The sequence below is a fragment of the Pelobates fuscus genome, chromosome 4 (genome assembly GCF_036172605.1).
Source record: "Pelobates fuscus isolate aPelFus1 chromosome 4, aPelFus1.pri, whole genome shotgun sequence".
NCBI lineage: Eukaryota > Metazoa > Chordata > Amphibia > Anura > Pelobatidae > Pelobates > Pelobates fuscus.
The window spans coordinates 223,524,322-223,550,752 of record NC_086320.1 but is presented as its reverse complement, the minus strand read 5'-3'; the positions used below and the strand labels follow the sequence as shown (position 1 = coordinate 223,550,752).

At 51.4% G+C, this 26,431-nt stretch overlaps 1 protein-coding gene across 2 annotated transcripts in view; it reads left to right on the top strand.

Moving 5' to 3' along the window:
- The first annotated feature begins 695 nt into the window (after positions 1–695).
- Positions 696–26,431, top strand: part of LOC134608798 (uncharacterized) — a 162,077-nt gene continuing 136,341 nt past the window's right edge. Inside the window, exon 1 of one of the 2 annotated variants that reach the window (XM_063451905.1) lies at positions 696–756. The gene's annotated coding sequence lies outside the window, so the exon portion shown is untranslated. Of the gene's footprint in view, positions 763–26,431 lie in introns of both variants that reach the window. The other variant, XM_063451906.1, reaches the window with a different exon arrangement.

The window sequence follows — 26,431 nt, the reverse complement described above, 5'->3', positions numbered from 1 at the left end:
AAAAAAAAAAACTTCATTTTCTGTACAGTTCCTCCTTAGTCGCATGAACTGACTCTTAGGAATGTTGGCCAGCCAAGGAGGATGATGAGCACTTGAGCATTCAATTGCTGTATTACAATCCGTAGGTTTGAAATATGTTTTAGTTTTTAACTGATTATGTTCTATATATAGTTATATCCAAGAAATTAATAGAATAATCACTAACCATAGAGGTAAATTTAAAATTGTAATCATTATTGTTAATCTGATCCAAAAAAGAATTAAGATCTTCTAAAGTACCATCCCAGATAATTAATACATCATCTATGAAGCGCCGCCATAGGACCAAACCACCCCCAGCAAGCTCCCCCAATCTAATATGTTGTTGTTCCCATTGGGACACATACAGATTGGCAAAGCTAGGGGATGGTACTTTGTAAAATTACTATCAATGTTTTCTTTAAAACACTCACCTATGCAGCAGGAGATCAGCAGAGCTCAGTCCATTGCATACTTTTGGATTTCCCGCTTTGCTGCTTCTTGTAGTTGTCAGTACATGTGACCAAACAGTCACATGGTCTGGTGAGCTCACCACGGTCCTTCTACTATTGGACAGGAAACTAGCCGCTACCTAGTGCTCATGCGCACAGCTGATATCACTTCACTTTATTTCACTTATGCGCACAGGAAGTGACGTATATAGAACTCTGACGGGTATTGAAATAGAATAGAACATCGCGTATGTTACACTGGTGAATTCCATTTTAAAACCGAGAGGTGAGTGTAAGTAAGAAGAAATACAAATAATATATCCATGAGCTCTGTTCTAGAATGCTACTAAATTAATTGTGTTTAGTTTAAGGATGCTTGATTTCGGGCTGCACGTTGTGTCTGCAGATGTGAATATTGTTAGTTTGCTTAACTAACTAATGTCAACATTTGGTTTTCCACAATATGTTGGTAGTTGCACTTCAAATTGGTAAATATGTAAACAAGACATTTTTACATATTTATCAATTTGAAGTGCAACTACTAATATATATTGTGGAAAACTGTCATCATTCCAGCCAAAAGCAGGAAACTTTAGCATGTTGTTGCTGCTACTGAACAAACAGGACTTATTTAGCGTTTCACTTTATTTGTTTTACTTGATCAAAAGTGTGCTGAAACTTTCACAATCTGTTACAATTTATAAAAAAGCTGACCTGTCTCTTCTCTGCTATTGCAGTGTTAGCTAGGGTGAATAATGCTGCACATGTAAGTCAAAACAAACACACATACCTCTGCTGCTCTTTTGTGTTCAGCATGATATTGCTGCACTATGATCTCTGGGGTGCTTTTGGCCCCTTTAAAGAATTACTTTTATATGCAGGCCTCCCAACTATTTCAGAGTCCGGTTCTACCATCTTAAGTTTGTTCCCAGGTGTCCCCAAAAGCCATACACCAGAAAGCATAACTTAAGTGCATCATTATTAGACAGCACTCGCACTACGTTACGAACACTTGAACCATGCAGAGAACACTGTAACACACTCTACGTGGCCCACCCTTTGTGGGCAGGCCAGTGTAAATGGCAGTCAGCCTAGTGTGCATTCACACCAGGGTAACCAGTCTATTCATTGGGTAGAAGTGCCACAATTGGGCAGCTCCAGAGACACATTAAAGGATACTGATCTTGAAAGGTGTGTATATACGTGTATGTATACCCAGCAAACCAGTATATGTATTTAGTTTAAAGCAGAACCCATACCTAGGTTTTTGTAGACATGTTACCGGGTAACACTGAAGAAGCCAAGCACAAAGAGTCAGACGCAGGTCTGTTCAGGAAGTAAAGGTCTTTATTCTCACCGATCGGGTCTCAGCTGAACTCCTGTTCAAAATGTCTGAGCCCTGAACACATGGTGTAGAGGCTTTTTATAACATATGCATCCCCCATTCATACTCTTACACCAATCAACAAACAGGATATACAAGATCACCTTATATGGGCAGGCAACATGGCTAATTAGGAGAATGGAATGCGGCTTCATTTCTTGCACATGCTCAGTACATTAATGACAGTCACTTAGCTATATGTAACCTGATGCAAAAGATACGTGTACTTGCATGTGCCACATGGAGATTTCAGCCTACTCAATTTTGGGCCTTGCTGAAATCCCATCACATTTCCCCCCCTTTGATGCTTCTGATACACAATACTCCAGATGCATCACTTACCATAATTTGCCAACACCACTCAAGTAACCACGAAACAGGAAAGACCATGTGAGCATTCTAGCTCAATTTTATGATTTCTCAACACTCATCGACCTGATTACCAACGATTTCTCTTTGGGCTAGAGGTTCATATCTCCAGACGACCATTACATGTGCTGCTGTCTTCCTTTCTATGGTGCTCTCAATAACACTACGTATAGATCATATTAGTAATGGAATCTGGCAAGGCAGGAAGAGGCATAAGAAAATAAATACCACTTCTCCTACCAGTGCTTTAATTCCCCCCCCCCCCCCCCCCCCAAACTGTTCATACCAGCTTCCAAACCAACTACTTGGATTATACCCGTTCCAGATCTGAGTAGGTACGATGTGGCTGGTAAGGTCAACCTGTCAGGGTCCCGCGGGCGGCTGTGAGGGGAGGCTGCAAGCCGCTCGCGGCACTCACCCTTGGTTCTTCGCCGCCCGCGGTCTCCCCTTCCTATGCCTGTTGGCGAGCGGCGTCCTCACAGCCTCGGACGCCGCTCGCATCCTCCTTCTCGTCTCCCGGCGGCAGCGTGTATAACGCTTCACGCTGGGAGACCGCGCATTTATGCAAACACTGGGGTCAGCCACGTGACCCGGCGTTAAAGTCACAGTGTGACAATCACAGTGGGAGGTATAGATATCTCCCACGTGTGATTGGATAACTTCCAATCAGAATTAACCACAGGGTTTAAATACTTACCTTTCCTATCCCTCAGTGCCCTGTTGTGGTCTTTGGTTTCCTGTATTGCAGTTTGCTTGTGTTTCTCTCTGGTTACCGATTATTTGGCTTGTTCCTCCGACTCTCCTGTATTCTGCATCCCTTTGAACTCGGCTTGTTTCACGTTCTCCTGTTTTTCTGGCTCCCCTTACTCGGCTTGTCTCCTGACTATTCTTGGTGTGCTTAACCCGGCCATTCTAAGGACCGGTACTGCACCTTTTCCTCTCTGTGACCTTTTAGCGTGTTAGGTTCCCCGAATCGTGACACAACCACAGCCTGTCCATCATCACACACCTCCTTCTACTGCTAATAAATAATCAAGAGCCAGCCTATTTTAGTAAATGGCTGACCTCATGCGGGTATTCTGTTTTGCCAGGAGGTTAAGTACTTCAGCTGTCTCATTGGTTATAATCTCAACCACCGCCTGTAATCTTATGATGCGGTTGAGCATGTATATAGGGGCTCGATAACAATAAGTACCATCTTCAGCCCAGGTAGCAGGTCTATAGTCATTAATAATTCGCTGGGGTGGCCATTCATCATCTTCCAAATTACCTACATTTAATGATACTCGCTTATTCCTATGATTCACATCATGGACCTTAACTCCCAAGGTCTCTCCTGTTTCGATTGGTAACAAGAAAAAGGATGGTTTGAGCATACCTAGCACCCATGCCCCCTCCCAATCTTGTGGTAATTCTGAGTATGCTGTCTTACCACAAATCCAGTATAAATTCTCTGGGGCTCTCCAATTAGATGTAGCAGATCAAACCATACCTCTCTTAAATTGATGTAATTCGTAAAAGGATTAGTAGGCTCTGAGACATTTGAAGCAGACCACCAGGTAGTATTATGGGTACTTGCATTATGTGCTTTCTGCACTAAACAAGTTAACTTGCCTACAGGTGTATTATACATTGGGCCTCCCCTTGCTAAGCATACATGACCTTTTATGGATGTTTTTAACTGCCATTCCGATTTTTCCCGTATGCTCACTTGATGGCTGGATTGGGAAGTCATCTGTTGTCATTTGATCTACCATGTTTGTACCTCCACATACAAAGCAGTTAGTTATATTAAGTAGGGATCGACCGGTTATTATTACAAGCCCAGCGGTACTGGAGGGGCCTGCAGAAAGCGTTTACTTACCTTTGCAGCAGCTCCCTGTGTAAATCTTGCGAGACCCGCGGCCATCAGAGCGTTACCACGGGTTACCATGGCACGCAGGCCGCAAAAATTTACACAGGGAGCTGAAGGGAGCTGCTGGAATGGTAAGTAAACGCTTGCTGCGGGCCCCTCTGTACTCTCCATGCCACTGGACCACCAGGGAATGATCTATCCCCCTCCCTGGCCAGGTAACAAGCAGAGAGGGGGGACACAAACATAAATAGTAATAATTAAGTATTAAAAAAATAATACATTTTAGTAAATGTCCCCTCAATTACGTACCTACAGAAACACACACACCATTATATACACATACACTACACAAACACATTGCACTATATAAACTAGGGGTGCACCGAAATTCCGGCGGCCGACAGTATCGGCCGAAAATGGACCTAATCCATTTCGGCCGATATTGGCACATATCTGCAGAAAATGCTGGGCGGTCGGGCGGCGCTGACTGGCGGGCGGCTGGCGAGGGAGCACTTCCTCTGAGCTGTCTGCTCAGCTCCCTCGCGCGCCGCAGAGTGAGACTGGGAGCCGGAATGTGACGTCATATTCCGGCTCTGCCTCCCAGCCTCACTGTGTGGCGCGCGAGGAAGCTGAGCAGACAGCTCAGAGGAAGTGCTCCCTCGCCAGCCACCCGCCAGTCAGTGCCACCCGACCGCCCAGCAGCCAGGGGAAGAGACACCCCGACCGCCCAGCAGCCAGGGGAAGAGACACCCCCCCCCTCCCAGCAGCCAGGGGAAGAGACACCCCCCCCCCTCCCAGCAGCCAGGGGAAGAGACACCCCCCCCCCCTCCCAGCAGCCAGGGGAAGAGACACCCCCCCCCCCTCCCAGCAGCCAGGGGAAGAGACACCCCCCCCCCTCCCAGCAGCCAGGGGAAGAGACACCCCCCCCCTCCCAGCAGCCAGGGGAAGAGACACCCCCCCCCTCCCAGCAGCCAGGGGAAGAGACACCCCCCCCCTCCCAGCAGCCAGGGGAAGAGACACCCCCCCCCCTCCCAGCAGCCAGGGGAAGAGACACCCCCCCCCCTCCCAGCAGCCAGGGGAAGAGACACCCCCCCCCCCCTCCCAGCAGCCAGGGGAAGAGACACCCCCCCCCTCCCAGCAGCCAGGGGAAGAGACACCCCCCCCTCCCAGCAGCCAGGGGAAGAGACACCCCCCCCCCTCCCAGCAGCCAGGGGAAGAGACACCCCCCCTCCCAGCAGCCAGGGGAAGAGACACCCCCCCCCTCCCAGCAGCCAGGGGAAGAGACACCCCCCCCCTCCCAGCAGCCAGGGGAAGAGACACCCCCCCCCCCTCCCAGCAGCCAGGGGAAGAGACACCCCCCCCCCTCCCAGCAGCCAGGGGAAGAGACACCCCCCCCCCTTCCAGCAGCCAGGGGAAGAGACACCCCCCCCCTCCCAGCAGCCAGGGAAAGAGACACCCCCCCCCCTCCCAGCAGCCAGGGAAAGAGACACCCCCCCCTCCCAGCAGCCAGGGAAAGAGACACCCCCCCCCCTCCCAGCAGCCAGGGAAAGAGACACCCCCCCCCCTCCCAGCAGCCAGGGAAAGAGACACCCCCCCCCCTCCCAGCAGCCAGGGAAAGAGACACCCCCCCCCCTCCCAGCAGCCAGGGGAAGAGACACCCCCCCCCATCCCAGCAGCCAGGGGAAGAGACACCCCCCCCCCTCCCAGCAGCCAGGGGAAGAGACACCCCCCCCCATCCCAGCAGCCAGGGGAAGAGACACCCCCCCCCATCCCAGCAGCCAGGGGAAGAGACACCCCCCCCCATCCCAGCAGCCAGGGGAAGAGACACCCCCCCCCATCCCAGCAGCCAGGGGAAGAGACACCCCCCCCCATCCCAGCAGCCAGGGGAAGAGACACCCCCCCCCATCCCAGCAGCCAGGGGAAGAGACACCCCCCCCCATCCCAGCAGCCAGGGGAAGAGACACCCCCCCCCATCCCAGCAGCCAGGGGAAGAGACACCCCCCCCCCTCCCAGCAGCCAGGGGAAGAGACACCCCCCCCCTCCCAGCAGCCAGGGGAAGAGACACACCCCCCCCCTCCCAGCAGCCAGGGGAAGAGACACCCCCCCCCCCTCCCAGCAGCCAGGGGAAGAGACACCCCCCCCCCCCTCCCAGCAGCCAGGGGAAGAGACACCCCCCCCCCCCTCCCAGCAGCCAGGGGAAGAGACACCCCCCCCCCCCCTCCCAGCAGCCAGGGGAAGAGACACCCCCCCCCCCCCTCCCAGCAGCCAGGGGAAGAGACACACCCCCCCCCCTCCCAGCAGCCAGGGGAAGAGACACCCCCCCCCCCCCTCCCAGCAGCCAGGGGAAGAGACACCCCCCCCCCCCCTCCCAGCAGCCAGGGGAAGAGACACCCCCCCCCCCCCCTCCCAGCAGCCAGGGGAAGAGACACCCCCCCCCCCCCCTCCCAGCAGCCAGGGGAAGAGACACCCCCCCCCCAGCAGCCAGGGGAAGAGACACCCCCCCCCCTCCCAGCAGCCAGGGGAAGAGACACCCCCCCCCCCTCCCAGCAGCCAGGGGAAGAGACACCCCCCCCCCCTCCCAGCAGCCAGGGGAAGAGACACCCCCCCCCCCTCCCAGCAGCCAGGGGAAGAGACACCCCCCCCTCCCAGCAGCCAGGGGAAGAGACACCCCCCCCTCCCAGCAGCCAGGGGAAGAGACACCCCCCCCCTCCCAGCAGCCAGGGGAAGAGACACCCCCCCCCCTCCCAGCAGCCAGGGGAAGAGACACCCCCCCCCTCCCAGCAGCCAGGGGAAGAGACACCCCCCCCCCTCCCAGCAGCCAGGGGAAGAGACACCCCCCCCCCCTCCCAGCAGCCAGGGGAAGAGACACCCCCCCCCCTCCCAGCAGCCAGGGGAAGAGACACCCCCCCCCTCCCAGCAGCCAGGGGAAGAGACACACCCCCCCCCTCCCAGCAGCCAGGGGAAGAGACACCCCCCCCCCCTCCCAGCAGCCAGGGGAAGAGACACCCCCCCCCCCCTCCCAGCAGCCAGGGGAAGAGACACCCCCCCCCCCCCTCCCAGCAGCCAGGGGAAGAGACACCCCCCCCCCCCCTCCCAGCAGCCAGGGGAAGAGACACCCCCCCCCCCCCTCCCAGCAGCCAGGGGAAGAGACACCCCCCCCCCCCTCCCAGCAGCCAGGGGAAGAGACACCCCCCCCCCCCCTCCCAGCAGCCAGGGGAAGAGACACCCCCCCCCCCCCCTCCCAGCAGCCAGGGGAAGAGACACCCCCCCCCCCCCCTCCCAGCAGCCAGGGGAAGAGACACCCCCCCCCCCCCTCCCAGCAGCCAGGGGAAGAGACACCCCCCCCCCAGCAGCCAGGGGAAGAGACACCCCCCCCCCTCCCAGCAGCCAGGGGAAGAGACACCCCCCCCCCCTCCCAGCAGCCAGGGGAAGAGACACCCCCCCCCCCTCCCAGCAGCCAGGGGAAGAGACACCCCCCCCTCCCAGCAGCCAGGGGAAGAGACACCCCCCCCTCCCAGCAGCCAGGGGAAGAGACACCCCCCCCCTCCCAGCAGCCAGGGGAAGAGACACCCCCCCCCCTCCCAGCAGCCAGGGGAAGAGACACCCCCCCCCTCCCAGCAGCCAGGGGAAGAGACACCCCCCCCCCTCCCAGCAGCCAGGGGAAGAGACACCCCCCCCCCTCCCAGCAGCCAGGGGAAGAGACACCCCCCCCCCTCCCAGCAGCCAGGGGAAGAGACACCCCCCCCCCCTCCCAGCAGCCAGGGGAAGAGACACCCCCCCCCCCTTCCAGCAGCCAGGGGAAGAGACACCCCCCCCCCTCCCAGCAGCCAGGGGAAGAGACACCCCCCCCCCCTCCCAGCAGCCAGGGGAAGAGACACCCCCCCCCCCTCCCAGCAGCCAGGGGAAGAGACACCCCCCCCCCTCCCAGCAGCCAGGGGAAGAGACACCCCCCCCCCTCCCAGCAGCCAGGGGAAGAGACACCCCCCCCCCCTCCCAGCAGCCAGGGGAAGAGACACCCCCCCCCCTCCCAGCAGCCAGGGGAAGAGACACCCCCCCCCCCCCCCCCTCCCAGCAGCCAGGGGAAGAGACACCCCCCCCCAGCATTCCCAAAGGTAAGGAGGCTGGGGGGGGGTGTTTAAATAAATAAAAAAAAAACGTGTTAGTGTGTGTCTGTGAGTGTTTGCCTGTTAGTGAGTGTGTGTGTCTGTTAGTGTGTGTCTGACTGTGTGTGTCTGACTGTGTGTGTATTTGCCTGTGATTGTTTGTGTCTGCAAGTGAGTGAGTGTGTTTGTCTGTTAGTGTGTGTGTTTCTGTTAGCTAGTGTATGCGTATCTGTCAGTGAATGTGTGTATTTAGAATGCGGGGCGGGGGAAAGGTTAGGTGGGGGGGGCGCCTGAGTTTTGTCCTGCCTAGGGCAGCACAAAACCAGTATACACCACTGCCCAGTAGCTCACCATCCGCCCTGGTACCGCTGTGAGAAGACCGCACACTGCCGCCGCGCAACCTTCTAACCGGAAGTGCCAGACGTGCTGTGAGAGCAGTGGGGCAGCCTGCTGTAAAACTACCCACATCGCCTGCGGTAAGGAATTATATTTAATACAATTAATTACAGAGATTCACTAAGAATCCCCAATCCTGTGGGAAGCCATCCACTTACACTGAAAGTATTCTCTTTTTTTTTTTTTTTTTCTATTGCTATTCGCTATTAAGTGATGATTGCCCTGCTGTACAGGAGGCTAATTGTGTCTTAGCCTTCAGGAAGATAAAGTGTATTGCTCTAACAATTTTCGCGCCCATCCGACATTTTGCCGTTTCTGAAAATAGTGCCATGAGTCTGACTAGTCCTTGCACTCAGACTCAAATGTAAATAAATATAATTAATAAAATATTATAATTTAAAAAAAAAAAAAAATTCTTTAAATAACATACCAAGGCAATAATGCACTGATACCTGGCTAATACCTAATGCACTTATCATATTTTAAAGGTCTTTTACCCCATCAATTTAGTATTTTTTTTAAAACTAACCGCTTTGGGTGGCATTGTGTGTGTATAATATCTATGTATCTGTTTATATATTTTAAGTCACTTTCTCTTTTTTTTTTTTTTAATCTATAGCTGAGGCATAGTCCTCTTTCAGTGACTTTACAATGTCAGCGGTTTGGAAATATTTCAAAGTTTCTGATAAAGACACCAAATTTGCTTGTAGTTTTTCATATCATGAAAAAGAATTATATTAATAAAATCATAGAAAAAAAAAGTATTTTTAAAAGTATTTGGGCAAAAAGGCAGTTTCGGTTTTCGGTCAAGGGCATCCTGAATTTTCGGTTTCGGTTTCGGCCCTGAATTTTCATTTCGGTGCACCCCTAATATAAACACACTATACATGCAGTGTGTGTTTGTATAGTGCAGTGGTAGTCAACCTTTTTCTACCTAGCGCCCACTAATGCATCTTTTTGGTTGAAAAAATGTCCTTACAGCCCACCAGTTTTCGCGCAAATGCAGAATATTTTTTAGAAAGGAGGGTGTTTTAAAAAATAAATATAAATATACGTACATTTATCTTTTTATTTCTACTTAAAGGACCACTCTAGTGCCAGGAAAACATACTCGTTTTCCTGGCACTAGAGTGCCCTGAGGGTGCCCCCACCCTCAGGGACCCACTCCCGCCGGGCTCTGGGGGGAGGAAGGGGTTAAACTTACCTCTTTCTCCAGCGCCGGGCGGGGAGCTCTACTCCTCCTCCTCTTCTTCCTCGCGACGTCATCGGCTGAATGCGCATGCGCGGCAGGTGCCGCGCTCGCATTCAGCCGGTCGCATAGGAAAGCATTCATAATGCTTTCCTATGGACGCTTGCGTGCTCTCACTGTGATTTTCACAGTGAGAAGCACGCAAGCGCCTCTAGCGGCTGTCAGTGAGACAGCCACTAGAGGCTCTGGAGGCTGGCTTAACCCTCAAAATAAACATAGCAGTTTCTCTGAAACTGCTATGTTTATAAAAAAAAGGGTAAAAGCTAGCTGGACCTGGCACCCAGACCACTTCATTAAGCTGAAGTGGTCTGGGTGCCTAGAGTGGTCCTTTAATGCATGTTTATAATGTTTTTAACTTAATAAAGTTTAATGAGAAAACAATAAAAGTAAATTTTAAATTACCTTTTACTAGTGATTAATGAGATCCTTGAGGTTGATGCTGCAAGACTAAATATTTGATATCTGGTTCGATTTTCGTAAGGAACAAACAAAGGTCTCCTCTTTAGGTGATATTCAGACGACTTCTCTGTTTGCGCATAATATGATTTTTCTGTCATATGGTGGCAGTACATGTGGGTTTTGCTCCTTTCCTGTGGACAAGCATCTAACAAGACATAACATATATTGTGGAAAACTGTCATCATTCCAGCCAAAAGCAGGAAACTTTAGCATGTTGTTGCTGCTACTGAACAAACAGGACTTATTTAGCGTTTCACTTTATTTGTTTTACTTGATCAAAAGTGTGCTGAAACTTTCACAATCTGTTACAATTTATAAAAAAGCTGACCTGTCTCTTCTCTGCTATTGCAGTGTTAGCTAGGGTGAATAATGCTGCACATGTAAGTCAAAACAAACACACATACCTCTGCTGCTCTTTTGTGTTCAGCATGATATTGCTGCACTATGATCTCTGGGGTGCTTTTGGCCCCTTTAAAGAATTACTTTTATATGCAGGCCTCCCAACTATTTCAGAGTCCGGTTCTACCATCTTAAGTTTGTTCCCAGGTGTCCCCAAAAGCCATACACCAGAAAGCATAACTTAAGTGCATCATTATTAGACAGCACTCGCACTACGTTACGAACACTTGAACCATGCAGAGAACACTGTAACACACTCTACGTGGCCCACCCTTTGTGGGCAGGCCAGTGTAAATGGCAGTCAGCCTAGTGTGCATTCACACCAGGGTAACCAGTCTATTCATTGGGTAGAAGTGCCACAATTGGGCAGCTCCAGAGACACATTAAAGGATACTGATCTTGAAAGGTGTGTATATACGTGTATGTATACCCAGCAAACCAGTATATGTATTTAGTTTAAAGCAGAACCCATACCTAGGTTTTTGTAGACATGTTACCGGGTAACACTGAAGAAGCCAAGCACAAAGAGTCAGACGCAGGTCTGTTCAGGAAGTAAAGGTCTTTATTCTCACCGATCGGGTCTCAGCTGAACTCCTGTTCAAAATGTCTGAGCCCTGAACACATGGTGTAGAGGCTTTTTATAACATATGCATCCCCCATTCATACTCTTACACCAATCAACAAACAGGATATACAAGATCACCTTATATGGGCAGGCAACATGGCTAATTAGGAGAATGGAATGCGGCTTCATTTCTTGCACATGCTCAGTACATTAATGACAGTCACTTAGCTATATGTAACCTGATGCAAAAGATACGTGTACTTGCATGTGCCACATGGAGATTTCAGCCTACTCAATTTTGGGCCTTGCTGAAATCCCATCACATTTCCCCCCCTTTGATGCTTCTGATACACAATACTCCAGATGCATCACTTACCATAATTTGCCAACACCACTCAAGTAACCACGAAACAGGAAAGACCATGTGAGCATTCTAGCTCAATTTTATGATTTCTCAACACTCATCGACCTGATTACCAACGATTTCTCTTTGGGCTAGAGGTTCATATCTCCAGACGACCATTACATGTGCTGCTGTCTTCCTTTCTATGGTGCTCTCAATAACACTACGTATAGATCATATTAGTAATGGAATCTGGCAAGGCAGGAAGAGGCATAAGAAAATAAATACCACTTCTCCTACCAGTGCTTTAATTCCCCCCCCCCCCCCCCCCCAAACTGTTCATACCAGCTTCCAAACCAACTACTTGGATTATACCCGTTCCAGATCTGAGTAGGTACGATGTGGCTGGTAAGGTCAACCTGTCAGGGTCCCGCGGGCGGCTGTGAGGGGAGGCTGCAAGCCGCTCGCGGCACTCACCCTTGGTTCTTCGCCGCCCGCGGTCTCCCCTTCCTATGCCTGTTGGCGAGCGGCGTCCTCACAGCCTCGGACGCCGCTCGCATCCTCCTTCTCGTCTCCCGGCGGCAGCGTGTATAACGCTTCACGCTGGGAGACCGCGCATTTATGCAAACACTGGGGTCAGCCACGTGACCCGGCGTTAAAGTCACAGTGTGACAATCACAGTGGGAGGTATAGATATCTCCCACGTGTGATTGGATAACTTCCAATCAGAATTAACCACAGGGTTTAAATACTTACCTTTCCTATCCCTCAGTGCCCTGTTGTGGTCTTTGGTTTCCTGTATTGCAGTTTGCTTGTGTTTCTCTCTGGTTACCGATTATTTGGCTTGTTCCTCCGACTCTCCTGTATTCTGCATCCCTTTGAACTCGGCTTGTTTCACGTTCTCCTGTTTTTCTGGCTCCCCTTACTCGGCTTGTCTCCTGACTATTCTTGGTGTGCTTAACCCGGCCATTCTAAGGACCGGTACTGCACCTTTTCCTCTCTGTGACCTTTTAGCGTGTTAGGTTCCCCGAATCGTGACACAACCACAGCCTGTCCATCATCACACACCTCCTTCTACTGCTAATAAATAATCAAGAGCCAGCCTATTTTAGTAAATGGCTGACCTCATGCGGGTATTCTGTTTTGCCAGGAGGTTAAGTACTTCAGCTGTCTCATTGGTTATAATCTCAACCACCGCCTGTAATCTTATGATGCGGTTGAGCATGTATATAGGGGCTCGATAACAATAAGTACCATCTTCAGCCCAGGTAGCAGGTCTATAGTCATTAATAATTCGCTGGGGTGGCCATTCATCATCTTCCAAATTACCTACATTTAATGATACTCGCTTATTCCTATGATTCACATCATGGACCTTAACTCCCAAGGTCTCTCCTGTTTCGATTGGTAACAAGAAAAAGGATGGTTTGAGCATACCTAGCACCCATGCCCCCTCCCAATCTTGTGGTAATTCTGAGTATGCTGTCTTACCACAAATCCAGTATAAATTCTCTGGGGCTCTCCAATTAGATGTAGCAGATCAAACCATACCTCTCTTAAATTGATGTAATTCGTAAAAGGATTAGTAGGCTCTGAGACATTTGAAGCAGACCACCAGGTAGTATTATGGGTACTTGCATTATGTGCTTTCTGCACTAAACAAGTTAACTTGCCTACAGGTGTATTATACATTGGGCCTCCCCTTGCTAAGCATACATGACCTTTTATGGATGTTTTTAACTGCCATTCCGATTTTTCCCGTATGCTCACTTGATGGCTGGATTGGGAAGTCATCTGTTGTCATTTGATCTACCATGTTTGTACCTCCACATACAAAGCAGTTAGTTATATTAAGTAGGGATCGACCGGTTATTATTACAAGCCCAGCGGTACTGGAGGGGCCTGCAGAAAGCGTTTACTTACCTTTGCAGCAGCTCCCTGTGTAAATCTTGCGAGACCCGCGGCCATCAGAGCGTTACCACGGGTTACCATGGCACGCAGGCCGCAAAAATTTACACAGGGAGCTGAAGGGAGCTGCTGGAATGGTAAGTAAACGCTTGCTGCGGGCCCCTCTGTACTCTCCATGCCACTGGACCACCAGGGAATGATCTATCCCCCTCCCTGGCCAGGTAACAAGCAGAGAGGGGGGACACAAACATAAATAGTAATAATTAAGTATTAAAAAAATAATACATTTTAGTAAATGTCCCCTCAATTACGTACCTACAGAAACACACACACCATTATATACACATACACTACACAAACACATTGCACTATATAAACTAGGGGTGCACCGAAATTCCGGCGGCCGACAGTATCGGCCGAAAATGGACCTAATCCATTTCGGCCGATATTGGCACATATCTGCAGAAAATGCTGGGCGGTCGGGCGGCGCTGACTGGCGGGCGGCTGGCGAGGGAGCACTTCCTCTGAGCTGTCTGCTCAGCTCCCTCGCGCGCCGCAGAGTGAGACTGGGAGCCGGAATGTGACGTCATATTCCGGCTCTGCCTCCCAGCCTCACTGTGTGGCGCGCGAGGAAGCTGAGCAGACAGCTCAGAGGAAGTGCTCCCTCGCCAGCCACCCGCCAGTCAGTGCCACCCGACCGCCCAGCAGCCAGGGGAAGAGACACCCCGACCGCCCAGCAGCCAGGGGAAGAGACACCCCCCCCCTCCCAGCAGCCAGGGGAAGAGACACCCCCCCCCCTCCCAGCAGCCAGGGGAAGAGACACCCCCCCCCCTCCCAGCAGCCAGGGGAAGAGACACCCCCCCCCCTCCCAGCAGCCAGGGGAAGAGACACCCCCCCCCTCCCAGCAGCCAGGGGAAGAGACACCCCCCTCCCAGCAGCCAGGGGAAGAGACACCCCCCCCCTCCCAGCAGCCAGGGGAAGAGACACCCCCCCCCCTCCCAGCAGCCAGGGGAAGAGACACCCCCCCCCTCCCAGCAGCCAGGGGAAGAGACACCCCCCCCCCCTCCCAGCAGCCAGGGGAAGAGACACCCCCCCCCTCCCAGCAGCCAGGGGAAGAGACACCCCCCCCTCCCAGCAGCCAGGGGAAGAGACACCCCCCCCCCTCCCAGCAGCCAGGGGAAGAGACACCCCCCCTCCCAGCAGCCAGGGGAAGAGACACCCCCCCCCTCCCAGCAGCCAGGGGAAGAGACACCCCCCCCCTCCCAGCAGCCAGGGGAAGAGACACCCCCCCCCCCTCCCAGCAGCCAGGGGAAGAGACACCCCCCCCCCTCCCAGCAGCCAGGGGAAGAGACACCCCCCCCCCTTCCAGCAGCCAGGGGAAGAGACACCCCCCCCCTCCCAGCAGCCAGGGAAAGAGACACCCCCCCCCCTCCCAGCAGCCAGGGAAAGAGACACCCCCCCCCTCCCAGCAGCCAGGGAAAGAGACACCCCCCCCCCTCCCAGCAGCCAGGGAAAGAGACACCCCCCCCCCTCCCAGCAGCCAGGGAAAGAGACACCCCCCCCCCCTCCCAGCAGCCAGGGAAAGAGACACCCCCCCCCCTCCCAGCAGCCAGGGGAAGAGACACCCCCCCCCATCCCAGCAGCCAGGGGAAGAGACACCCCCCCCCCTCCCAGCAGCCAGGGGAAGAGACACCCCCCCCCATCCCAGCAGCCAGGGGAAGAGACACCCCCCCCCATCCCAGCAGCCAGGGGAAGAGACACCCCCCCCCATCCCAGCAGCCAGGGGAAGAGACACCCCCCCCCATCCCAGCAGCCAGGGGAAGAGACACCCCCCCCCATCCCAGCAGCCAGGGGAAGAGACACCCCCCCCCATCCCAGCAGCCAGGGGAAGAGACACCCCCCCCCATCCCAGCAGCCAGGGGAAGAGACACCCCCCCCCATCCCAGCAGCCAGGGGAAGAGACACCCCCCCCCATCCCAGCAGCCAGGGGAAGAGACACCCCCCCCCATCCCAGCAGCCAGGGGAAGAGACACCCCCCCCCCTCCCAGCAGCCAGGGGAAGAGACACCCCCCCCCTCCCAGCAGCCAGGGGAAGAGACACCCCCCCCCCCCTCCCAGCAGCCAGGGGAAGAGACACCCCCCCCCCCCTCCCAGCAGCCAGGGGAAGAGACACCCCCCCCCCCTCCCAGCAGCCAGGGGAAGAGACACACCCCCCCCCCCCCTCCCAGCAGCCAGGGGAAGAGACACACCCCCCCCCCTCCCAGCAGCCAGGGGAAGAGACCCCCCCCCTCCCAGCAGCCAGGGGAAGAGACACCCCCCCCCCCCTCCCAGCAGCCAGGGGAAGAGACACCCCCCCCCCCCCTCCCAGCAGCCAGGGGAAGAGACACCCCCCCCCCTCCCAGCAGCCAGGGGAAGAGACACCCCCCCTCCCAGCAGCCAGGGGAAGAGACACCCCCCCCCCTCCCAGCAGCCAGGGGAAGAGACACCCCCCCCCCTCCCAGCAGCCAGGGGAAGAGACACCCCCCCCCCCTCCCAGCAGCCAGGGGAAGAGACACCCCCCCCCCTCCCAGCAGCCAGGGGAAGAGACACCCCCCCCTCCCAGCAGCCAGGGGAAGAGACACCCCCCCCTCCCAGCAGCCAGGGGAAGAGACACCCCCCCCCTCCCAGCAGCCAGGGGAAGAGACACCCCCCCCCCTCCCAGCAGCCAGGGGAAGAGACACCCCCCCCCCTCCCAGCAGCCAGGGGAAGAGACACCCCCCCCCCTCCCAGCAGCCAGGGGAAGAGACACCCCCCCCCCCTCCCAGCAGCCAGGGGAAGAGACACCCCCCCCCCTCCCAGCAGCCAGGGGAAGAGACACCCCCCCCCCTCCCAGCAGCCAGGGGAAGAGACACCCCCCCCCCCTCCCAGCAGCCAGGGGAAGAGACACCCCCCCCCCTCCCAGCAGCCAGGGGAAGAGACACCCCCCCCCCCTCCCAGCAGCCAGGGGAAGAGACACCCCCCCCCCCTCCCAGCAGCCAGGGGAAGAGACACCCCCCCCCCCCTCCCAGCAGCCAGGGGAAGAGACACCCCCCCCCCTCCCAGCAGCCAGGGGAAGAGACACCCCCCCCCCTCCCAGCAGCCAGGGGAAGAGACACCCCCCCCCCTCCCAGCAGCCAGGGGAAGAGACACCCCCCCCCTCCCAGCAGCCAGGGGAAGAGACACCCCCCCCCCCCCCCCCTCCCAGCAGCCAGGGGAAGAGACACCCCCCCCCAGCATTCCCAAAGGTAAGGAGGCTGGGGGGGGGTGTTTAAATAAATAAAAAAAAAACGTGTTAGTGTGTGTCTGTGAGTGTTTGCCTGTTAGTGAGTGTGTGTGTCTGTTAGTGTGTGTCTGACTGTGTGTGTATTTGCCTGTGATTGTTTGTGTCTGCAAGTGAGTGAGTGTGTTTGTCTGTTAGTGTGTGTGTTTCTGTTAGCTAGTGTATGCGTATCTGTCAGTGAATGTGTGTATTTAGAATGCGGGGCGGGGGAAAGGTTAGGTGGGGGGGGCGCCTGAGTTTTGTCCTGCCTAGGGCAGCACAAAACCAGTATACACCACTGCCCAGTAGCTCACCATCCGCCCTGGTACCGCTGTGAGAAGACCGCACACTGCCGCCGCGCAACCTTCTAACCGGAAGTGCCAGACGTGCTGTGAGAGCAGTGGGGCAGCCTGCTGTAAAACTACCCACATCGCCTGCGGTAAGGAATTATATTTAATACAATTAATTACAGAGATTCACTAAGAATCCCCAATCCTGTGGGAAGCCATCCACTTACACTGAAAGTATTCTCTTTTTTTTTTTTTTTTCTATTGCTATTCGCTATTAAGTGATGATTGCCCTGCTGTACAGGAGGCTAATTGTGTCTTAGCCTTCAGGAAGATAAAGTGTATTGCTCTAACAATTTTCGCGCCCATCCGACATTTTGCCGTTTCTGAAAATAGTGCCATGAGTCTGACTAGTCCTTGCACTCAGACTCAAATGTAAATAAATATAATTAATAAAATATTATAATTTAAAAAAAAAAAAAAAATTCTTTAAATAACATACCAAGGCAATAATGCACTGATACCTGGCTAATACCTAATGCACTTATCATATTTTAAAGGTCTTTTACCCCATCAATTTAGTATTTTTTTTAAAACTAACCGCTTTGGGTGGCATTGTGTGTGTATAATATCTATGTATCTGTTTATATATTTTAAGTCACTTTCTCTTTTTTTTTTTTTTAATCTATAGCTGAGGCATAGTCCTCTTTCAGTGACTTTACAATGTCAGCGGTTTGGAAATATTTCAAAGTTTCTGATAAAGACACCAAATTTGCTTGTAGTTTTTCATATCATGAAAAAGAATTATATTAATAAAATCATAGAAAAAAAAAGTATTTTTAAAAGTATTTGGGCAAAAAGGCAGTTTCGGTTTTCGGTCAAGGGCATCCTGAATTTTCGGTTTCGGTTTCGGCCCTGAATTTTCATTTCGGTGCACCCCTAATATAAACACACTATACATGCAGTGTGTGTTTGTATAGTGCAGTGGTAGTCAACCTTTTTCTACCTAGCGCCCACTAATGCATCTTTTTGGTTGAAAAAATGTCCTTACAGCCCACCAGTTTTCGCGCAAATGCAGAATATTTTTTAGAAAGGAGGGTGTTTTAAAAAATAAATATAAATATACGTACATTTATCTTTTTATTTCTACTTAAAGGACCACTCTAGTGCCAGGAAAACATACTCGTTTTCCTGGCACTAGAGTGCCCTGAGGGTGCCCCCACCCTCAGGGACCCACTCCCGCCGGGCTCTGGGGGGAGGAAGGGGTTAAACTTACCTCTTTCTCCAGCGCCGGGCGGGGAGCTCTACTCCTCCTCCTCTTCTTCCTCGCGACGTCATCGGCTGAATGCGCATGCGCGGCAGGTGCCGCGCTCGCATTCAGCCGGTCGCATAGGAAAGCATTCATAATGCTTTCCTATGGACGCTTGCGTGCTCTCACTGTGATTTTCACAGTGAGAAGCACGCAAGCGCCTCTAGCGGCTGTCAGTGAGACAGCCACTAGAGGCTCTGGAGGCTGGCTTAACCCTCAAAATAAACATAGCAGTTTCTCTGAAACTGCTATGTTTATAAAAAAAAGGGTAAAAGCTAGCTGGACCTGGCACCCAGACCACTTCATTAAGCTGAAGTGGTCTGGGTGCCTAGAGTGGTCCTTTAATGCATGTTTATAATGTTTTTAACTTAATAAAGTTTAATGAGAAAACAATAAAAGTAAATTTTAAATTACCTTTTACTAGTGATTAATGAGATCCTTGAGGTTGATGCTGCAAGACTAAATATTTGATATCTGGTTCGATTTTCGTAAGGAACAAACAAAGGTCTCCTCTTTAGGTGATATTCAGACGACTTCTCTGTTTGCGCATAATATGATTTTTCTGTCATATGGTGGCAGTACATGTGGGTTTTGCTCCTTTCCTGTGGACAAGCATCTAACAAGATTAATTAAATCAACAAACCCCTCCCCCTTGCCCTATATAAGGGCTATCCGGCAAAACCTACCCCAGTTTCCTTTCTTGTCCCAAGAGGGAAAGACACATCATCTAGATCAGTGATGGCGAACCTTTTTGAGCCCGAGTGCCCAAACCGCAATACAGGATAACTTTTTTTTCCTTAAAGTGCCAACACGGCAATTAAACCTCAATACTGAGGTTTAAGTTTAGAAAACACAACTCGTACTGTTGTCCGAACTAATTAACAACTTTTGTTTTAAAAGAACACAACAGCAGAGAGTTCAATAATACAAATTTTAAATAATGATATAAATAGATAAAATTAAGCTTATATTTATTAGTATCTCCAACAAATGCAATACATACACAGAGACTGCTGAATACATACACACAGAGACTGCTGAATACATACACACAGAGACTGCTGAATACATACACACAGAGACTGCTGAATACATACACACAGAGACTGCTGAATACATACACACAGAGACTGCTGAATACATACACACAGAGACTGCTGAATACATACACACAGAGACTGCTGAATACATACACACACAGTCTGCTGAATACACACACAAGAATGCTGAATACAGAGACTGCTGAATACATACACACGACTGCTGAATACAGAGACTGCTTAATACACACACACACAGTCTGCTGAATACACACACACACAGACTGCTGAGTACACACACAGACAGCTGAATACACACACACACACAGACTGCTGAGTACACACACAGACTGCTGAGTACACACACAGACTGCTGAGTACACACACAGACTGCTGAATACATACACACATACAGTCCGCTGAGTGCACACACAGACTGCTGAATACATACACACACACAGACTGCTGAATACATACACACACACAGACTGCTGAATACATACACACACACAGACTGCTGAATACATACACACACACAGACTGCTGAATACATACTCACACACAGACTGCTGAATACACACACACACAGACTGCTGAATACACACACACACAGACTGCTGAATACACACACACACACAGACTGCTGAATACACACACACACACACACACAGACTGCTGAATACACACACACAGACTGCTGAATACACGCACACAGACTGCTGAGTACACACACACAGACTGCTGAGTACACACACACAGACTGCTGAGTACACACACACAGACTGCTGAGTACACACACACAGACTGCTGAGTACACACACACAGACTGCTGAGTACACACACACACTGCTGAGTACACACACACACTGCTGAGTACACACACACACTGCTGAGTACACACACACACTGCTGAGTACACACACACACTGCTGAGTACACACACACACTGCTGAGTACACACACACACTGCTGAGTACACACACACACTGCTGAGTACACACACACACTGCTGAGTACACACACACTGCTGAGTACACACACACTGCTGAGTACACACACACACAGACTGCTGAGTACACACACACACAGACTGCTGAGTACACACACACACACAGACTGCTGAGTACACACACACACACACAGACTGCTGAGTACACACACAGAGAGACTGCTGAGTACACACACACAGAGAGACTGCTGAGTACACACACACACTGCTGAGTACACACACAGAGAGACTGCTGAGTACACACACAGAGAGACTGCTGAGTACACACACAGAGAGACTGCTGAGTACACACACAGAGAGACTGCTGAGTACACACACAGAGAGACTGCTGAGTACACACACAGAGAGACTGCTGAGTACACACACAGAGAGACTGCTGAGTACACACACAGAGAGACTGCTGAGTACACACACAGAGAGACTGCTGAGTACACACACAGAGAGACTGCTGAGTACACACACACAGAGAGACTGCTGAGTACACACACACAGAGAGACTGCTGAGTACACACACACAGAGAGACTGCTGAGTACACACACACAGAGAGACTGCTGAGTACACACACACAGAGAGACTGCTGAGTACACACACAGAGAGACTGCTGAGTACACACACAGAGAGACTGCTGAGTACACACACAGAGAGACTGCTGAGTACACACACAGAGAGACTGCTGAGTACACACACACAGAGAGACTGCTGAGTACACACACAGAGAGACTGCTGAGTACACACACAGAGAGACTGCTGAGTACACACACAGAGAGACTGCTGAGTACACACACAGAGAGACTGCTGAGTACACACACAGAGAGACTGCTGAGTACACACACAGAGAGACTGCTGAGTACACACACAGAGAGACTGCTGAGTACACACACAGAGAGACTGCTGAGTACACACACAGAGAGACTGCTGAGTACACACACAGAGAGACTGCTGAGTACACACACAGAGAGACTGCTGAGTACACACACAGAGAGACTGCTGAGTACACACACAGAGAGACTGCTGAGTACACACACAGAGAGACTGCTGAGTACACACACAGAGAGACTGCTGAGTACACACACAGAGAGACTGCTGAGTACACACACAGAGAGACTGCTGAGTACACACACAGAGAGACTGCTGAGTACACACACACACAGACTGCTGAGTACACACACAGACTGCTGAGTACACACACAGACTGCTGAGTACACACACACACACAGACTGCTGAGTACACACACACACAGACTGCTGAGTACACACACACACACAGAGAGCTGAGTACACACACACAGACTGCTGAATACACACATACACACACACACACACACACACAGACTGCTGAGTACACACATACACACACACACACACACAGACTGCTGAGTACACACATACACACACACACACACACAGACTGCTGAGTACACACATACACACACACACACACACACACAGACTGCTGAGTACACACATACACACACACACACACACACAGACTGCTGAGTACACACATACACACACACACACACACACAGACTGCTGAGTACACACATACACACACACACACACACACAGACTGCTGAGTACACACATACACACACACACACACACACAGACTGCTGAGTACACACATACACACACACACACACACACAGACTGCTGAGTACACACATACACACACACAGACTGCTGAGTACACACATACACACACACAGACTGCTGAGTACACACATACACACACACACACAGACTGCTGAGTACACACACACACACACACACACACACACAGACTGCTGAGTACACACATACACACACACACACACAGACTGCTGAATACACACATACACACACACACATACTGCATTGAGGGCTGTAGTTTAAGGGGCATTTAGGGGTGCTGTGTGTGGGGTGCTGTGTGTGTCTGAGGGTTTCTGTGTGTGCTGTGTGTGTGTGTATGAGGGGTGCTGTGTGTGTGTGAGAGGTGTGTATAAGGGGTGGTGTGTGTGTGTGTGAGAGGTGGTGTGTGTGTGAGAGGTGGTGTGTGTGTGTGAGGTGGTGTGTGTGTGTGAGGTGGTGTGTGTGTGTGTGAGGTGGTGTGTGTGTGTGAGGTGGTGTGTGTGTGTGTGAGGTGGTGTGTGTGTGTGAGGTGGTGTGTGTGTGTGAGGTGGTGTGTGTGTGTGAGGTGGTGTGTGTGTGTGTGTGAGGTGGTGTGTGTGTGTGTGAGGTGGTGTGTGTGTGTGTGAGGTGGTGTGTGTGTGTGTGAGGTGGTGTGTGTGTGTGTGAGGTGGTGTGTGTGTGTGTGAGGTGGTGTGTGTGTGTGAGGTGGTGTGTGTGTGTGTGAGGTGGTGTGTGTGTGTGTGAGGTGGTGTGTGTGTGTGTGAGGTGGTGTGTGTGTGTGAGGTGGTGTGTGTGTGTGAGGTGGTGTGTGTGTGTGAGGTGGTGTGTGTGAGGTGGTGTGTGTGAGGTGGTGTGTGTGAGGTGGTGTGTGTGAGGTGGTGTGTGTGAGGTGGTGTGTGTGAGGTGGTGTGTGTGTGTGTGAGGTGGTGTGTGTGTGTGTGAGGTGGTGTGTGTGTGTGTGAGGTGGTGTGTGTGTGTGAGGTGGTGTGTGTGTGTGTGGTGGTGGGTGTGAGGGGTGGTGTGTGTGTGTGTGTGTGAGGGGTGGTGTGTGTGTGTGTGTGGGTGCTGTGGGGGGTAGGGGTGCTGTGGGGGGTAGGGGTGCTGTGGGGGGTAGGGGTGCTGTGTGTGGGGGGTAGGGGTGCTGTGGGGGGTAGGGGTGCTGTGGGGGGTAGGGGTGCTGTGGGGGGTAGGGGTGCTGTGTGTGGGGGGTAGGGGTGCTGTGGGGGGTAGGGGTGCTGTGGGGGGTAGGGGTGCTGTGGGGGGTAGGGGTGCTGTGGGGGGTAGGGGTGCTGTGGGGGGTAGGGGTGCTGTGTGGGGGGGGTAGGGGTGGTGCTGTGTGTGGGGGGGTAGGGGTACTGTGTGGGGGGGGGTAGGGGTACTCTGTGATGGGGGGGGTAGGGGTACTCTGTGATGGGGGGGGTAGGGGTACTCTGTGATGGGGGCAGGGGTGCTGGGTGGAGGGGGTAGGGCTAAAGGTGCTTTAATAAAAAATAAAGTATTTTAAATCAGTCCCCCCCTTCCTCCTTCTTACCTCTAATGAAGGAAGGGGGGGACACAGCCATCCCTGGTGGTCCGGTGGTGGCAAGCAGTCTTCCGGGTCGGGAGGCAGGGAGAGGGATCTTTGCAGCAGCTCCCCTGTCCTCCCGCGCGATGCTGTGTGGAGCGTTGCCATGGTAACGCGCGGCAACGCTTCACACAGCTTGCTCGCGGGAGGACAGGGGAGCTGCATCACAGATCCCTCCCCTGCCTCCCGACCCGGAAGCAGAGTAGGCGCCTGCCGTTTTGGGCAGGCAGGTGCCTACTCTGCATTATTGGCGAACCTATGGCCGCGTGCCCACAGAAAGGGCCCGGCGTGCCACCTGTGGCACGCGTGCCATAGGTTCGCCATCACTGATCTAGATGGTGAGACACACAGGCTGCTGGTCTGGGGGATCCGGTCCGAGAGCTGCCCAGGTGGTAGGCTGAGAGACAAAGCTTCCGACTGGTAGGTTACGGAGCAAGTGGAGATGGGATTCCTTTTATGCCGAGAAGGATTCCGGAAATACTTCCTGGAGGCAGAGTTTATCTGGCGCACAGCGGTGAAACGCACGCCCGGGTGGTTCTGCGTTACACCTAAGCTTCCGGTTGTGCTAGTACGCATGCGCAAAACGGTAGCTTTATATTTAAAAAGGAAAAAAAAAGCGAAAATCTAAGCTGTGCAGGTACCCACTGACAGCAGGGATGCTTGTCAGAAGAGGTACTCGGTGTCACCAACCCCCACACGGCTCAGAGGTATTTTAAGGTAAGATTAACTAGTCTTTACTTTAAAATTATCTCTGTAAAGTTTATACATATGGAAAAGATTAAGACTACAAGGAAACGAGTTTATAACCTTGCGGAGAGTGGTAATAAAAAAGAGCGTTTCGGCATTTTAACCCTATGACATAGGGCTTATATCTCCTGCAAAGAGGCACAGTGTGTTTCACTATATGCTCTGTGTATGAGTTACTGCGAGCAGTATATGTACCCTCTATATGCTATGACGAGTTGCTGTGAGGACTCAGTATATATAAGTGTGTATATATATATCTATATATATATCTATATATATATATATATATATATATATATATATCTCCACTATATGCTCTATGTATGAGTTGCTGGGAGAAATATATGTATCCGCTATATGCTCTATGACGAATTGCTGTGAGGTTATATATATATATATATATATATATATATATATATATATATATATATATATATATATACATATACATATACATATACACACAAAACATAGTAAACCCCTGCACTCCAAATAAAAAATATTTGTATACCTGGTGCTCTGGAAGCTCAAATGTAGAAAATTGCAAAAACCGGCACTCAAGGATTTAGTTCAAAGATATTTACTGTTGTAGAAATTCGACGTTTCAGCTCCTCTTGGGAGCTTTCATCAGGACATGATGAAAGCTCCCAAGAGGAGCTGAAACGTCGAATTTCTACAACAGTAAATATCTTTGAACTAAATCCTTGAGTGCCGGTTTTTGCAATTTTCTCTATATCTCTATATCTATCTCTCTATCTGAGACCTCACAGCAATTCGTCATAGAGCATATAGCGGATATATATATTTCTCCCAGCAACTCATACATAGAGCATATAGTGTATAGATTATCTCTATCCTATCTATCTATCTATCTCCACTAAATGCTCTATGTATGAGTTACTAGAAGGGCTCAGCCTCAGAATGAGTATACACTAGATTAGGGATCGACCGATTATCGGTTTTGCCGATATTCGGTATTTTCGGCAATATCGGTATCGGCCAATAGGGATACCGATATTGCCGATAATACCTCCCAGGACCGCCAGGCTCATTACAAGCCCGGCAGTCCTGGGGGGGCGTGCAGCAAGCGTTTACTCACCTCCCAGCAGCTCCTCCAACTCCCCAGTGTAAATCTCGCGAGACCCGCGGCCAGCTCTGACGGCCGCGGGTCTTGCGAGATTTACACTGGGGAGCTGGAGGAGCTGCTGGGAGGTGAGTAAATGCTTGCTGCCCACCCCACCTCCCCTCCCCCAGCTAAGCCACTGGACCACCAGGGATTAACATATCTCCCCTCCCTGGCAAGGCAACAAGCAGGGAGGGGGGACAACAAAAAATAAATAATAATAATTAAATATATTAAAAAAAATTAATATAAAAATATATATATTTTTTTTAATAAAAAATGCCCCCTCACACATACACTATTATTATACACATACACACTGTGTATATAATTCAGTGTGTTTGTATATATAATGCAGTGTGTGTATATAATACACACTGTATTATATATACACACACTGCATTATATACACACACTATACAAACACACTGCATTATATACACACACTATACAAACACACTGCATTATATACACACACACTATACAAACACACTGCATTATATAAACACTACACAAACACACTGCATTATATACACAGTGTGTTTGTGTAGTGTGTTTATATAATTCAGTGTGTGTTTGTGCAGTGTGTTTATATAATTCAGTGTGTTTGTGTAGTGTGTTTATATAATGCACACTACACACACTCTGCATTATATACACACTATACAAACACACACACTCTGCATTATATAAACACACTACATTCACTATACACTCAACACAAATACACACACTCTGCATTCCTTATATGCACACACTACACAAACACACACACTTTGCATTTAGTATATACAGCATTCACTTTACGCACACTACCCACACACTACACAAACACGCTGCTTTCATTATATACACACTAGACAAATACACACTGCATCCACTACACACACTAGACAAATACACTGTATCCACTACACAAACACACACTGCATCCACACCACTCACACTACACAAACACACACTG